General features: G+C 39.3%; 1 long non-coding RNA gene across 1 annotated transcript in view; it reads left to right on the forward strand.

Annotated features, from left to right (window-relative positions):
- LOC308060843 overlaps window positions 1-13788 on the forward strand; it is a 55959-nt gene extending 42171 nt beyond the window's left edge. The window contains exons 1-2 of the long non-coding RNA XR_013926931.1: window positions 1-8661; window positions 8702-13788. The exon at window positions 1-8661 is cut by the window's left edge and continues 42171 nt beyond it. This is a non-coding gene — a long non-coding RNA (uncharacterized lncRNA). The remainder of the gene's footprint in view (window positions 8662-8701) is intronic.
- Window positions 13789-14286: the final 498 nt, after the last annotated feature.

A 14286-nucleotide genomic window follows, 5' to 3' on the forward strand; every position in this document is an offset into this window, starting at 1 on the left:
ACCTTAGATGAGAAAGCTGAAAAGCAGATGGAATAGGGTGGAAGTTCCTACTGTTGCTCTAAGATTGCAACTTAATGAGGTTTTTTTATGGTCTTTTGTTAATCTATTCAGTATTTGTGAATGCATATAATACAACTACTTTAATAAGTGTGCCCTTACTTTTACTTAATCTTTCAAAGTTTATTCATCTTTTAAATATATCTATATCAGGAAATATAATTTGTACTTCTCTTAGTTGTTCCTGAATAATAATTGTGTTATGTAAGGTCGCATACATATACATTTGAAGTCTCATCATATTTTTCTGAAAAATCTTTATTAGACAATCAGAGCTGGATTGCCTTCTGTCTCCTTTGTCTGTATAAATCTGTGTAAGTTTTCTCCTACTGACTGACTACATTCCTACAACACTGAATGAAACAAACAATCTTGCTAAGGTTATTTATAATTGTAAAACTGCATAAATGTTATGCTGCTGTGATTTTATGGGCTTCTTATTCTGTGGTGCCTGCAGTTTGTAGAAACAGCACGTTTCAATATAACAGCTAACTTGCCATCTGTGGGAAGTTGTAGGGTTTGGGTTTTAATTCATTTTGTTTGTTTGTGGTTTCTGTTGTTGGTTTCTGGGAGTATGCTTGGGGGAAAGTTGGCCCTTGGGGCTGTCAAAGTACATTTACTTAATATGTGTTTTATAGCAGTATCATTTCCTTTTCACTTACAATTTTATTTGGCTTTTTAAGTTATGCTAAGTGCTTTGCCTATTCTCTTCATTTGTTTCCTAATGGCAGCTGGCATAAGATTTAGGAAAGCCAACCTAAGTGGTCTAGATATCGCACTAATTCAAACAAATAACTTTGCTTCTAAATTTCCTTTCTCCATTGTAATATTTAATTCCTATGGGGAATTAAGTGACTGGAATAATTAAGACTTGACTGTAAATTGTCATTTGAGTGGGACAGTAAGAAGAGAGGGCAGAAGTGCAATAATTTCTGATTTTGTTTTAGAATCAAGTCATACTGGACACTTATGCTACGGCTAATTTCTTGAAACACAGAGATCGGTCTGCTGCATGCAATAAATTACATATCCTATCTGAGAACTAAAGTTCAAAAGTATAATTTTAGCAGTAAAAATATTGCTAAATTGCAACAATAATATATATATTTAAAAAAACAATACAGTCCCTTCCTCAGATGAAGGTGTGGCAGCCTCATATGGCAAAGGGAATGAAGTTCAGTTCCACAGAAAACTTGTTTTCTGGATTGGAGCTGTTCAGTGTTCAAACCTCATCAATATCAGAATTCATAGTTTAAAATTACTTGAAACAATAATTACTCCTTTACTAAAAAAGTATATGTAGTGTTAAGGAGATGTAAGAGACTTTTTTTTGTAATGTAAATACGTTTTCTGCCATTTCATATACCCAAAAGAAATACCTGCATATAAGTGGGGATTGCAAACATAAATAATGTTTGGAAATTGTTTATGCTTTATGAATTCTGTTTATGTTGACCTGTCCTTCTGCTTCAGACTACAGAAATGCAAACTTCTTGAGTTTGTAACTACTGCTGTACTTTCATGTTTAATTTGCATCCACCCTTTCAAACACCTCTGAAAGTTATTCAGAGACAGCATTTGGGTCTAGGTCTATTTCTAGTGTTAGCATGTATTTAGTCACATTTGTTATAGATTAAATTCATTTATTATTATTTTTTATTAATTTGAAGTCTACTGAGTGTTATGGCCCTACTCCAGCAAAACATCAAGCCACATGCATACCTTTAACAACCTGCTTAGTCCCTTAAATCATGAAAACCCTGGTCAGATATTCAGTACTAGCTCCATATTTTAAATACTTTGACAAACCAAAGGTAGATTATTCAGATCACGGGCAGATTACAGAGGAAATCTGATTCTTGATGTAGGCAAGTGGATAACTGTCCAGAATAGAAGACTATTAAGATAAGAGACCACTAAGGAGACTGAAAAATAACCTTACTGTCCTTCAATTACTCTAGAGGTCTGAGAATCATGGTTGCTGCTACTGCTACTTACAGATGGAATGCACAGAGCAGGAATGGTCCCTCCTAAAAAAGCAGCCAAAGCACAAGGCTTTTGCCTGCTGCCAGCCAGAGCCAGGGGGCTGTCCCTGGGGCTCACCATTCATTGCACTGATTCAGTTGAATCCCATTTAAAAGCAAGCCAAGTTCAACAGAAACAATATATACATTTTGAAGATGAGAGTGTTTATACATGAAACTAGATTCAGAAAACTGACTTAAATTATAGTCTTCTTTAATTCAAGTAGCAAACTGAAGCACTGAGTTGGTACTAACTCCCTCCATAATCCTTGCCCTGACCTGACCAATTAAGGCATTTTTCCTGCCCTCATCAGCAGTGGAGAGGGGCAAACATCTTTTCCACTAAAAAAGTTTATCTATGCAGCAGACTTCTCTGGCCTGAGGCACTGCTCAGAGCAAGCTTTGGAGTGGCCAAGGCACAGATTTGTACCCGTGGTAAGAGTTTGTCCCTGCCTATGCAGAAGGTGAAAGTTACAATGGGGAAGTACCTCCTCTGATACAAGGTGCTGCCAACAGTGTTTCAGTTGTTCCACAAATTAGTTTAGAAGTTCAAGCATCGAACACATACCACTGGTTCCAGTATGACAAACCATGCATAGTAGCAAAGTCAGCCCAGCTGCTGGGAAGTGGGCTGTATGAAATGATGTCTGGTTTCCTGAATCCACAGTAAGTAAGAAGAGGTGCAGCTTCGCTTTCGCAGTGCAGGTTGGCTGGATGAGGATGGTGGTTATGGCCTCTTACACTTATAATGGACGACTTTGAGATCAAAAGAGACAAAAAGCCATAGAAACTCAGAAAGATCCAGCGGATCCCTTGTCTGAAGAACAAGCCAAACAACCTTTATTTCTCTAAACTATGGAAACAGCCTTAATCTCCTCTCTTCCAAATTCAAGGAAACACTCTTTCCTTTTACCACTGCTCTTACCAAGGCATCTAACTTTCTGTTGTCCATTATGCACTCTTCTGAGAGCTAAAAATAGTGCTGAGCACACAACTATTGACATCTTAACTGAAAGAAAATTGAGGTTTTGGGTGTTGTTTTTGGTTTTTCTGCAAATGCTACCTCTCTGCATGACCCTGGAAAGCTGATTTTGGTTTTGAAATGTTGAAAGTGGTCATGGCTAAGATGAATTAGTGAACAGAGGACAGAAGAAGCAATCAATAACATATGATGAATACAATTTATCACACTGCTACCTCCACAATGTAGTAGGGAGGCAATTGCATGTATCAAGACACATTACATTCTTCCTTTCAGCTTACTTTCTCCCTATGCAGCACTTTCTGGATCCTGTTTCTGTTGCTATTTCTTTGAGCATGATTGAGATTATTATTAATAATTGATTTTTTTCCTCCCTTAAGCATGCATCTGTCAGGCTTGAGGGCCAAAATGTTCATTTAAATGTTCCCTGAAAATTAAGCAATTCTTTGTCATCTATTACCAGCAATCCTAATATGTGTTCCTCATGCCAAACTGAACTGCCCCCATCTTAGTAACTGTCAAAATCTATGTGATCACCAAACTAAATACTTTGCTGGGAAAAAAAAAAAAAAAAAAAAAGTAAATAGCCTTGTACCTCCAGAAATCCCTTGCATAGCTGCTTTACATGCAGATGTGCTGTACGTATTTTCCAATAGCACAATTAACTCTGAGAAGTGGGAGAAGGGCTACTGGATAATGATAGTCTATAAAAAGATGGACAGAGTAGAATTCTCATCCAGTAAGATCAGACAAGCATCTGATCCCTAATTTGCATGTTTTGTACATCACTAGGAATATCATAATATGTTCAACTTAAATTTCACTGAGTCGTCTCATTGTTACTTCTCAGTTCCACAAACTACCTTTGAAATAAAAATCTTAAATTATTATGAAAGGCAGAGTGTGCTTCAAGTGTATATTTCTGTTGCTATTTAATTCCTTTCTGTGGATTTCACTTTTACATACACATAAAAAGTGTCCTGTTTATATTACTCTAGGCATAGTCTTTTAAAATATCTTGGCTTATTGTTGGCAAGGGAACATTATAGTGTAGATAATGATGGGATAATAACTTTGATTTTGAACTTCTATTACTTAAAATTTTTCAGCATTCCCTGAACAGGAAATACACTGGGGCTCATTAGCTCTGTAATTGCAATCCTTACCTTGAAGGCATTTTTGTATGCCCAGCATCCAAATGGATAGCCCAGGGAATTCTGAAGATGTATTGTTCATTCTTTTGATTATTCTCAGAAAGGCTGGATTCTGCAAGGATCTTAGAAGCTCCTTATCTGAAAGCTTTTGAGAGGGCTTTCCTAGAGGCCAGCTAATTCACGTTCAGGGTTTGTATCTGAAATCTGCACCTTCAGAACAAATAGGCAACTAATGCAGTTCCATTGTACTGGAGTCTAAGTAAAGATGGCTCCACATAACAGAATAAGGAATCTGCCACTGCCAGTGAACCAAATGGAATTAGCACAGTTAGCACATCATGAGCCATGATGACTGAAGTAAGTTTCACATTGCATCATAGTCCTTTATTTCAATAGCACTCTGTACTGATGTTAACATTGGCTGCACATGTCATTCCACCCAGAAAGACACCATTAGTTGCTCATACATGTACATGTCTGGTCTCATTAATTCTGTTTTAATAAAACACACCTTTAAAAGTGGGATCAAAAAAGCATTCCAATTATCTGGTAACATCTTGTGAGTCCTCTGGTATTCCTGACATAAATGGCAAGGGCCTTCAGTTGGGTTTTCTTGGTGAAAAATTTCTGTCAGATGATCTCATTTATTCTGCTGCACTTAGATGAACATTTTACGTATTTTTAGCTGCTAAAAATTCTATGCATATATCACTCTGAGCTGAGATTTTGTATTCTTTAGAGGGTAATACATGTTTGGACTGAGTCAGTTCTGTGAGCTCTTTAAGAAGCTCCTCTCTAATGGAGAAACGGGTTTGGAGATACGGTAGGTGGCACTCTTCCCCCTGAGTCAGGAGTGACTCATTTCTAACAGCAGAGGAAAACCTTGTTAATAAACAATATGCAATAATAAAATCTTAGCTTCTCTATAATCACAGAAAAAGCAGCGAAGTATATATTAATGTGCTGTATTCTCTCACTACTAAAACACACTTTATACAGGGAAAAAACAAACAAACAAGCAAACAAACAAAAAAAAAAACCAACACCCCAAAACCCAGCAATGCCAGCCAGTATGTAGCCATCTGCAATGTTCTGATGCTAAGAAATATTGAGATGGAGTAGATCGCTCCAAGGCTTTGCACATCTGTGACGAATGGATAACATTACCTCCACACTGGTCCTGAGAATAGAAAACACTCTGGGAGTACTGCAGTTACTGAGGTAATAATATCTCCTTACAGAAAGTCTCTATTTTAGCTTTTATAGAACACCTCCCAGTAAAAATATACCTCAAGGACAATGGTACAGAAGGTACAGGTTTTCAGGAGATATATCATAGACTGTTGCAGTCTGGTATAGTGGGTGTAGAAGGGGAGAGGTACCTACACTTAGGCAGAAGAAAGGTCTTAGGAGCAGTTTCCTGCATCTGTACTGTTAAGTAGGGCTCCTCAGTCCTGTCCTTAGTGACATCTTCCATTCACAAGGTGCTATGACACTCATTGCCACAGGGCACCTGATGTGCTAACCCTGGAGAAATAGCTGCCTATTAATTTTTCCAACATGCACATATAGACATAACCATATTCAGTAGTGTGGTTGAATGAGGCCAGATCAACCACTGAGTATGATTATGGGTTTTTTTCTCCTTCTATTGACTAAATGTAATGGTAACTCCCATACTGCCACCATTCCTCAGTTTGGCCATGAGACATGCATAAAACCTTACTGTCTCTTTCATGCTTAAAAATACAGATGGTATAAATAGTATTATTACAAACAAAAGCATTTCATCGTTTATTACTTAGCCTCATGTGGAAATAATTCTGAAAAACGTTATTAAATCATCAGGAAAAGTCCATATTATTAAGGATACACTTGAACCTAGATCTATAATTTTTATTGGGAAAAGCTGATAATTTACATATCAGACAGAAAACTGTCAATAGATAGAAGAATAGTGTAGCCAGGAAATTAGAAGAATGGAGAAGGGATGGAAGAAAGATTGAGGCAGAAATAGGACTAAAATTAAATGCATACAGAAAGAGATTAAACAGCTAGCACACTTTTTGCCTGAAAAGGTTAGGAGCAAAAGGAAACTTGTTAGAGATGTTCTGAATTTAAAACTATACAACAGGAACATATTACCCTCTCTTTTTAACCCATAGCATGTGGCAACTGTTAATTAAATTAAGGGCAATAAACTTAGAAGGAATGAAAGGATAAGCCTTCTTTACACAGTGCATAATCAATTTGTGGCATTCACAACCACTACAGGTCATGTAGACAGACATTGTGGTTGGATAATTTTATGACTAGCAATAACATTTGGAGCTTTGTCAACTTAGACAGTGATAGGAAGATAATCAAAGAGACTCTTGGAAGAACACTGCCCCAAGAACTCAAAGGTTTACTATATTATGAAAGAAGCAGCATCAGCTCCAAATGTCACACCATTTATCAGTGTGAAAGTGCATAGCATGCAGAGAATTAAAAGCTATTACATCCCATCTGTAATACTCAGTAAATAAATGGTCAAGCAATAGATAAACACCTTGTTCTCTTTTTGATCAGCAACCTTCCAAATTATGCTAAATAAGTTTCCTTGAGTAGTAGTCATCTTTCTCTCTCCCTGCAAGTGTCAGTGTGTCATTGGGGCCTGATTCTCTCCCTGGGGCTTTAGTGTTGTATTAGAAATCATGACATGCATTTAAATATGAATTTAGAGGGCTTTTTTGTTGGATTTCTGTTTTTCAAGGTTTGGTTTGTTAGTTGTTGGGGTTTTTTTCCCCAAGACTTTCTTTGTGGATGAACCCTACAACTAAGAAGGCAAAAAATTCTCTTCCCCATCACTGTTAATACCTTCTGACATTCATCCACAACCCTGTCCTATGGGAAGTTACAAACAAAAACATCAACAGCTGGGACATCCATCATAAAATTTACCACGTCTAGATCATGGGTTGTCAATGTTTACCTCCAAAAGGGACTGAAGAGGAGAGGTTTCCATAGTCTACTATGTACTTGTTTCACACCATCACTCATCAAGGTTGGCCTGTCTAACTTTGTCCCTTGAAACACAAGGTGTTGTTTCAAGGAATGCTGTGATCTTCTCAATATCATTTCTTCTTCAGAAATAGTGTGGTTCTACTTTGTATGTAAAACAGGATATCTGAATCTAGACAACTTGCAGCTTAAAAGAAAAAGGCTTTCCAGATCAGTATCCTTTCCAGCAACAACTTGCTTGGATGATTTCAGAAGTGCCATGTGTTGGGCACTGTCAGACAGATCCTCAGCTAATAAACTACATCAACCGTTTTTCTTTACTGTTAGAAAAAGCTCAAATAATGAGATGTGAAAGATATTCTGATTTCTTTGCGCATATTCAGTCTAGTGATCTCTTGAGTACTGTAATGGTCATGCATTGAAAAGAGGGTTCACAGGCCTAAATCTTGATTCATATAGATACTCACCTGAAGAGGAAATGTATCTCTACCCAGAGAAGAATAAGGGACATATTTGTTTACATGCTATCAAGATAACAGCATTTAAAACATTAAAATAAACATTAAATTAGAGATAATTGTGACCAGGCTTTTATGTCAAGTTTTCTGTCAAATGTTGGCTTATTTGCTACCAGTGATCACAAAAGGCATCATTTCCTCTACTTCTACTGAGGGCAAGGTAGCAGAGCATGGGCCAGCATCACCAAGAACTTACCTGGCAATTGGCAATTCTGGTGAGACATCCTGTTGTCACACTCAGGCAGCTTTATACCATTTTGCTTCAATTTTGAACATGAAGTCAGATCTCCCATCTCAGAGAGTCACAGACTTCACATAAGTAAGGTTCCCTTTCTGAATGGGATTTTGCTTTAAAACCGTAAGTCTTACAGGTCTGACATCCACACAAGCTCTGAATAAGAAAGCACCAAAGGAAAAAGTCTACTTTTAAAATGTGACATCTTGAAGTCTCCTCACAATTGGTGTTAAAAGACTTGTAATAGGACCAAGTAGTTCATAACAAAGTTGAAGAAAATATGGGGAGATCTTGAATTTCATATATTTGTGAGAGCATGAACTGCCTTTAAATGTTGAATACCCTGCATATATCTATTTAGACATCTTAAAAACAGACAAACAGGAATTCACCTGTTCATTTAGTTCAGGTAGGTAACTATTTTCCTATCAGTTGGTGTGGCTGAAGAAAAAACTACATAGAAAATCAAATCAAGCTGCAGTCTAAAGTAAAGCAAATAATTACAGATTTTCTACAACACCCGTATTTCATGAGATTATTTTGTGAATATGGCACATGAATTTATTTAAACCACTGTGATACTTATTTTTTGGCTGAAACTGCTCTGATTTCAGTCTGTGCTTTGACATTTACATTCATTTCCATCAGGTTTCCTATGAAAAATCCACACTGACAAGCAGCAGAACAGGTAGCATTACAACAATTCAGCCTGACAAGCAGCAGAACAGGTAGCATTAAAACAATTCAGCCTGAATCCTGGGGTATTCACATGCATGTTTGTGTGTACAAACAACCAAATAGTCCATGATTCGAAGTTAACATTGGCAGAAATTACTTCATGCATAACCAATAACTACATTTGCATGACCACAAATTTCACAGAGAACAGGTACCATAAACTTACTAAGGATCTAGTAATATATTCAGGTTGATACTCTAAAAGGTAAAATCCTTGTCACACTCAGTTCAGCAGGAAATAAAACAGAATCTGTGATTTTTAGTTTTCTAAAAAAAGTGTTAATTACTTCTAGCATTACTGATGAAACAGGAAGGTGCATACTGATATGTTCCTTCTGTGTGTGTGTAGGTCCTAAAGCCTTGCCGCGTAATTGGCCTCATGTCTTACTATTTCTGATACAAAGTTGGCTAGTCATTGGCCTCAGTCCTCAGTGCTTCCAAGCTATTTCTTTTCTTCTCCATCAGCACTTCCAAAGGTTCCTGACTTGTATTTAAACAGGATTTTGACTATGCTCTGTCTTTCTGTAGTACCTTTGCATTCAAAGCTACCTCATCAGTCCAAACTACTTCCCATTGCATCATATTTTATTTGTACAGCTCCAGTTCTGACTTGCCAGGAACATACTTTATAAATAAAATTGTTAGTTATCATAAGACTAAGAGCAATGTTACTTTTCCCCTAGAAAATTTCTGATCATATGTGTCTGTCCAAGGAGAAAGAGAAAAGTAGCAGGACAATGGTCTTGTAATCAGTCAGGAGTCTGGCCACCACGCAATCAGAAGTAGGAGACTGGCCTCCCATTGCTGTGCCTAGCAGAGTCACAGATTGTCAGACCTAAGAAGACTATTTGGAAACACTTCGGGTAATCCTTCAATGTTGTCAAGATCTGACTCAGCAGAGCACTTAGGTAGCTGCCCGTCTTTAAACCTGGCACTCTCAGGTATCTCAGAGCTAAATATCTGATTGGAAACAAAAGTGGTAAGCAGCTTGCCTGGTAGGTAACAGTACATAGTTTCTTCTTGTACTTCAAGCACCTGTAGTGAAAGACTAGACTCCAAAACATCCACTGGAGAGACATATTAAAAACAGATTCAATTTTTTATAGTATTAGAAGAGTGGTCCCACTGAGATTTCATTCAAATTTAGCAAACTGAGGGCCCAGAGGAAACACAAGAAATTGTTCTGATTAAAGCAGAAGATGTGTGGTTGGAAGACACAGACTTAATTCCCAGGGCTGCCACAATGTGTGACTTGTAGATTTGGGGAGAAAAGAAAAAGCCACCCAAATCCCTTAACATTTTCTTTTTGCAGTCTGGCATGGCTGTAGTCCCAGCGTGAGCGTATGCAGGGAGTAAGGATCTGTCCTTCTGTCTCCCTTCCTCCTTCTATGATGTAACAAGTGAAGAGGCTCACAGTGAAGGAGAAAACTAGGTGATCTCTGGTGTTATCTTTTCTCTGGCTTCCATCATATGTTTCTAAATCTGTAGAGAAACTAGCACAACAGCACAGATTCAGTAGTTCTTGGTATTGCAACAGAGAAAGAGACTTTCTTAATGAATTTGCGTGGGAAAATAAAGCTCTGTTCGCTTTGTTGTCCTTTCTACTCTCCCAATAAATTTAAGCCTCTCCATAAAGGCAGAAAAATATTACACATTTAACAAAATAATTACACAACTTCTTTGAGAGCTACAGAGGAAAAAGGTTCTACAGATGGGGAGATCTAAATTTTTTAAGGTGCAATAAATGCTATTGCTGCCTTTGTATAAATACTGACTGGAGACAAGGAGCAGAAAAAAATTAGAGAAAATAAGTATGCACACTATTTTCTTTCACACATGCTATTTCGTAGCATTGCTTTTAACGGAATTACTTCAGAGAGTGAAAGCACTTGGGTTGCTGCATTTGCAAAACTGCAAGCTGGTACTAGAGGGCTATCTGTTCACCTGTTATAAATTCATCAACATTTAATAATATACATAATTTACCTGAAAAAGTGTATTGGAATCTATGACTTCGTGGTTTATTCATAGGAGAACGCATTTGACTGTATAAACAAGAAGCTACATTTGGAAAAAGCACAACTAAGCTGTGGAACTGCAATGGAATGTGGTGAAGGCTAACCAGATCAGGAGATAAAAAACAACAGTAATAAAAAACATGAAGACTAGGTCATTAGTGACTGCTAAGAGCAGCCTGGGAGCAACTCAATTCAGAAATTCCTGAGCCACTGGAAGCTGGGGAGCACACCAGAGACAGCCACCCATACACAGCACTGCCTCTCCAGGCAGTGGCCAAAGGCAGGCACTTTGGCCAAACCAAGGGAATGGCAGCTCTGACATCTTTTAGGAAGAGGCAGTACAAAGGGAGGGAGTACAACATTTGTCTTGTGAAATCCTAGCACAGAGAAGCTTTGAGCCAGCATCAAGAAGGCACCAAGCCCTCACTCGCATGACGTCATACTTCCATGCAGACAGCAGGAATACATACAGGGTGTCCTCACTGCGCTGCTATTTATTGATCTCCCGCTCTCAAGAATCCATGAAAACTATCACCATCTGACTATAGTCAAAGCAGCTCTTAAGCTTCATTAGTCTTAACCAGCATCAGGATCAGTGTAATAAAATCTCCCACACCCTAGCTACCCTGCCTCTGATTTTCCAAGTATGAATGCTGACCTCTTACATTTCCACAGTGTACCTTGTGTTGCAGGTCGACTTTGAAGGTTGCGGACTTCATCTCACCTGCTGACCCTGATGCCAAAGTTTTGTGTTTAAATGCAGCAGAAGGCCTTTCAAGTGCCTACATCTTCTACAAGAAAATAGCCTTTCTAAAAACAGAGCTCTAAGTTCTAGAGCTGAGCAAAAGCTTCTAAGTCAGAGAAAGAAGAAATCAGCTAGGTAAAAAATCTGGTGTCAGTGGAAAAATAAGTAAATAAGTGGGAAGCTAGAAAAGCATTAGTCATGCCAATGGTTGTGTTGGACCTGATGATGTTTTTTCTAGAATCATTTTATCCATGCTAAAAATCAGCAGTTAATACATTAAAACAAGGTAATCCTTATATTTGTTTGTCTTACATTTAAATATAAAGAAGACATTTACACAATGGTAGTTTCATACAGAAATACTTAAGAAATTGGAAGATTATGTTTATTTCTGTGTGATTGTATGCCTATGTCTACATATATTTAATCTCTTTTGCTCCCTCTAGGGCCAAATTCTCCTGGTCACATCAAGGTAAACCCAGAGTAATATAATGGTCATCGACATGCTTCCTTGTAGCCTGTTCTAAGGTAACTCAGAGAATTTGGTTTGCAGGTAAAGGAGAAGAGAAAGAAGTGACTTTAACGTCATAGAATGACAGAATCACAGAATGGTCAGGGGTGGAGGGAACCTCTGGAGATCATCTAGTCCAGCTCTGTGCTAAAGCAGGTTCACCTAGGGAAGGTTGCAAAGGACCACATCCAGGCAGGTTTTGAATGTCTCCAGAGAAGGAGACTCCACAGCCTCTCTAGGCAGTCTGTTCCAGTGCCCAGTCACTCTCAAAATAAAGATTTTTTTCCCTATATTCAGATGGAACTTCTGTTTCAGTTTGTGCCTGTTGCCCCTTGTCCTGTTGCTTGGCACCACTGAAAAAAGCCTGGCCTCATCCTCTTGGCACTTGCCCTTAAGACACCTGTAGGCATTGATAAGATCCCCTTTCAGTTTTCTCCAGACTAAACAGGCCCAGCTGTCTGAGCCTTTCCTCATCAGGGAGATGCTCCACCCCCCTTATCATCTTTTGGAGCCTGCAGCTGGACCCTCTTCAGCACTTCCCTGTCTCTCTTGAAATGGGAAGCCCAGAACTGGAGACAGCACCCCAGATGTGGCCTCACCAGAGCAGAGCAGAGAGAGAGGATCACCTCCCTCTACCTGTTGGCCACACTTCTGATGCCCTCCAGGATCCCATTGGCTTTCTTGGCCACCAGGGCACACTGCTGGCTAGTGGGCAACTTGCTGTCCACCAGAACTCCCACACCTTCTCTGCAGAGCTGACTTCCAGCAGGTCAGCTCCTAGCTTGTACTCATGCATGGGGTTATTCCTCCCTGGGTGCAGGACCTTACGCTTGCCTTTGTTAAACTTCATGAGGTTCTTCTCCCTGCCACTCTCCAGCCTGCCCAGGTCTGGCTGAATGGCAGCGCAGCCTGCTGGTGTATCAGCCACTCCTCCCAGTTTTTTATGATCAACAAACTTGCCGAGGGTACGCTCTGTCCCTTCATCCAGGTCATTGAATAAGTTGAACAGGACTGGACCCAGTACTGACCTCAGGGGAACACCGCCAGCCACAGGCCTTCAGCTAGATCACACCGTTGATCACAACCCCCTGAGCTCTGCCATTCAGCAAGTTCTCAACCCACCTCATTCTCTTAGCAGTTTCTAGACTGTTTCTTGCTATGACATGATATAGTGTGGGACCACAAGAGGATTTCCTGTCCACCAAGAAGTGCTCCCCATTGCCAGCACTTCAGAGCAAGCAATGACTGAGTTAGTGTCACTGTGCTTTGAATGCATATCAGTTGCAAAGACTGTGACAAAGACTTAAGATTAGCTACTGTAGCCAGGCACAAAGCACTGATACCTTTATGCCATTGTCCACCTCATCTTATACCATGTATGTTTTGCTGTTGTCCATCTCATTTTTCTGCAGCAACTAGAAGGCTGGAATGGAGCATCTGGATAGGTCTGGGAATACCCCCCTCTTCTTGAAACAACCCTTTGATCCTGGGGGGACAGTACTAATTTCAATGAGATAATATCTTTGTACTCTCAACTTCAATACAACATCCTCCTTCAGTTGAGCTTTCTTTAGAGGGTCCTGCCAGATAGCCAAGTCTGATTACACAGCTGCAGTCCTTCATTCAGGCTTTTATCCTTAGTAAGTTACCCTGCCAGCTTTTCAGCAAAGGTTTTCCCATATTAACAGAGGTCAGTTAAATCTAAGTACAAAGGAATAAAATCTCCCTGCCTCCAGGCTTCAGGGAATACTTAGACTGCTTTTTGTGTTCATTTCTTCCCTTGTCATTGGTTATAATAATAATTTAAAAAAAAAAAAAAAAAAAAAAAAAGCAACCCCCCCCAAAAAAAAGAAACCTCAGACCATGTTTAAAGTACCCCCACCTTTCTTTACTGAAGTTATGTCTTCATTCACTAAGACAGGTTCTCTGGAAAAGCAGCTCCGAGATTAAGGTCAATTAGCCACCAGCGGGAGCCCGCAGAGCCTCTAGAAGGGGAACAGAGGCATGGATGGCAGCAAGGCAAGGCAGGAGCATGGACCACCCCCTGGCGCAGTGGGCAACTGTGGGAGGCAGCTCAGTAAGGCTGGGGCAAGGATATGCCATGTGGCGTCAGTGATTCTTACAACAGGCAAGCAAATGCAGCTGTCAAAAATAGATGTAAAAGAAAAATACAAAATTGAAAATACCATGAGTCCAGGTAAATTGCCACAGTTCTGACAACAGGACTGCTCTGATTTAGGCCAGGTACAAGTTAGGTCTGGAAAGTGTGAAAGGATCAGGGGTCTAGTGTTTCTTCTTCTT

The sequence above is a fragment of the Falco punctatus genome (genome assembly GCF_963210335.1).
Source record: "Falco punctatus genome assembly, chromosome: 3".
NCBI classification, from domain to species: domain Eukaryota; kingdom Metazoa; phylum Chordata; class Aves; order Falconiformes; family Falconidae; genus Falco; species Falco punctatus.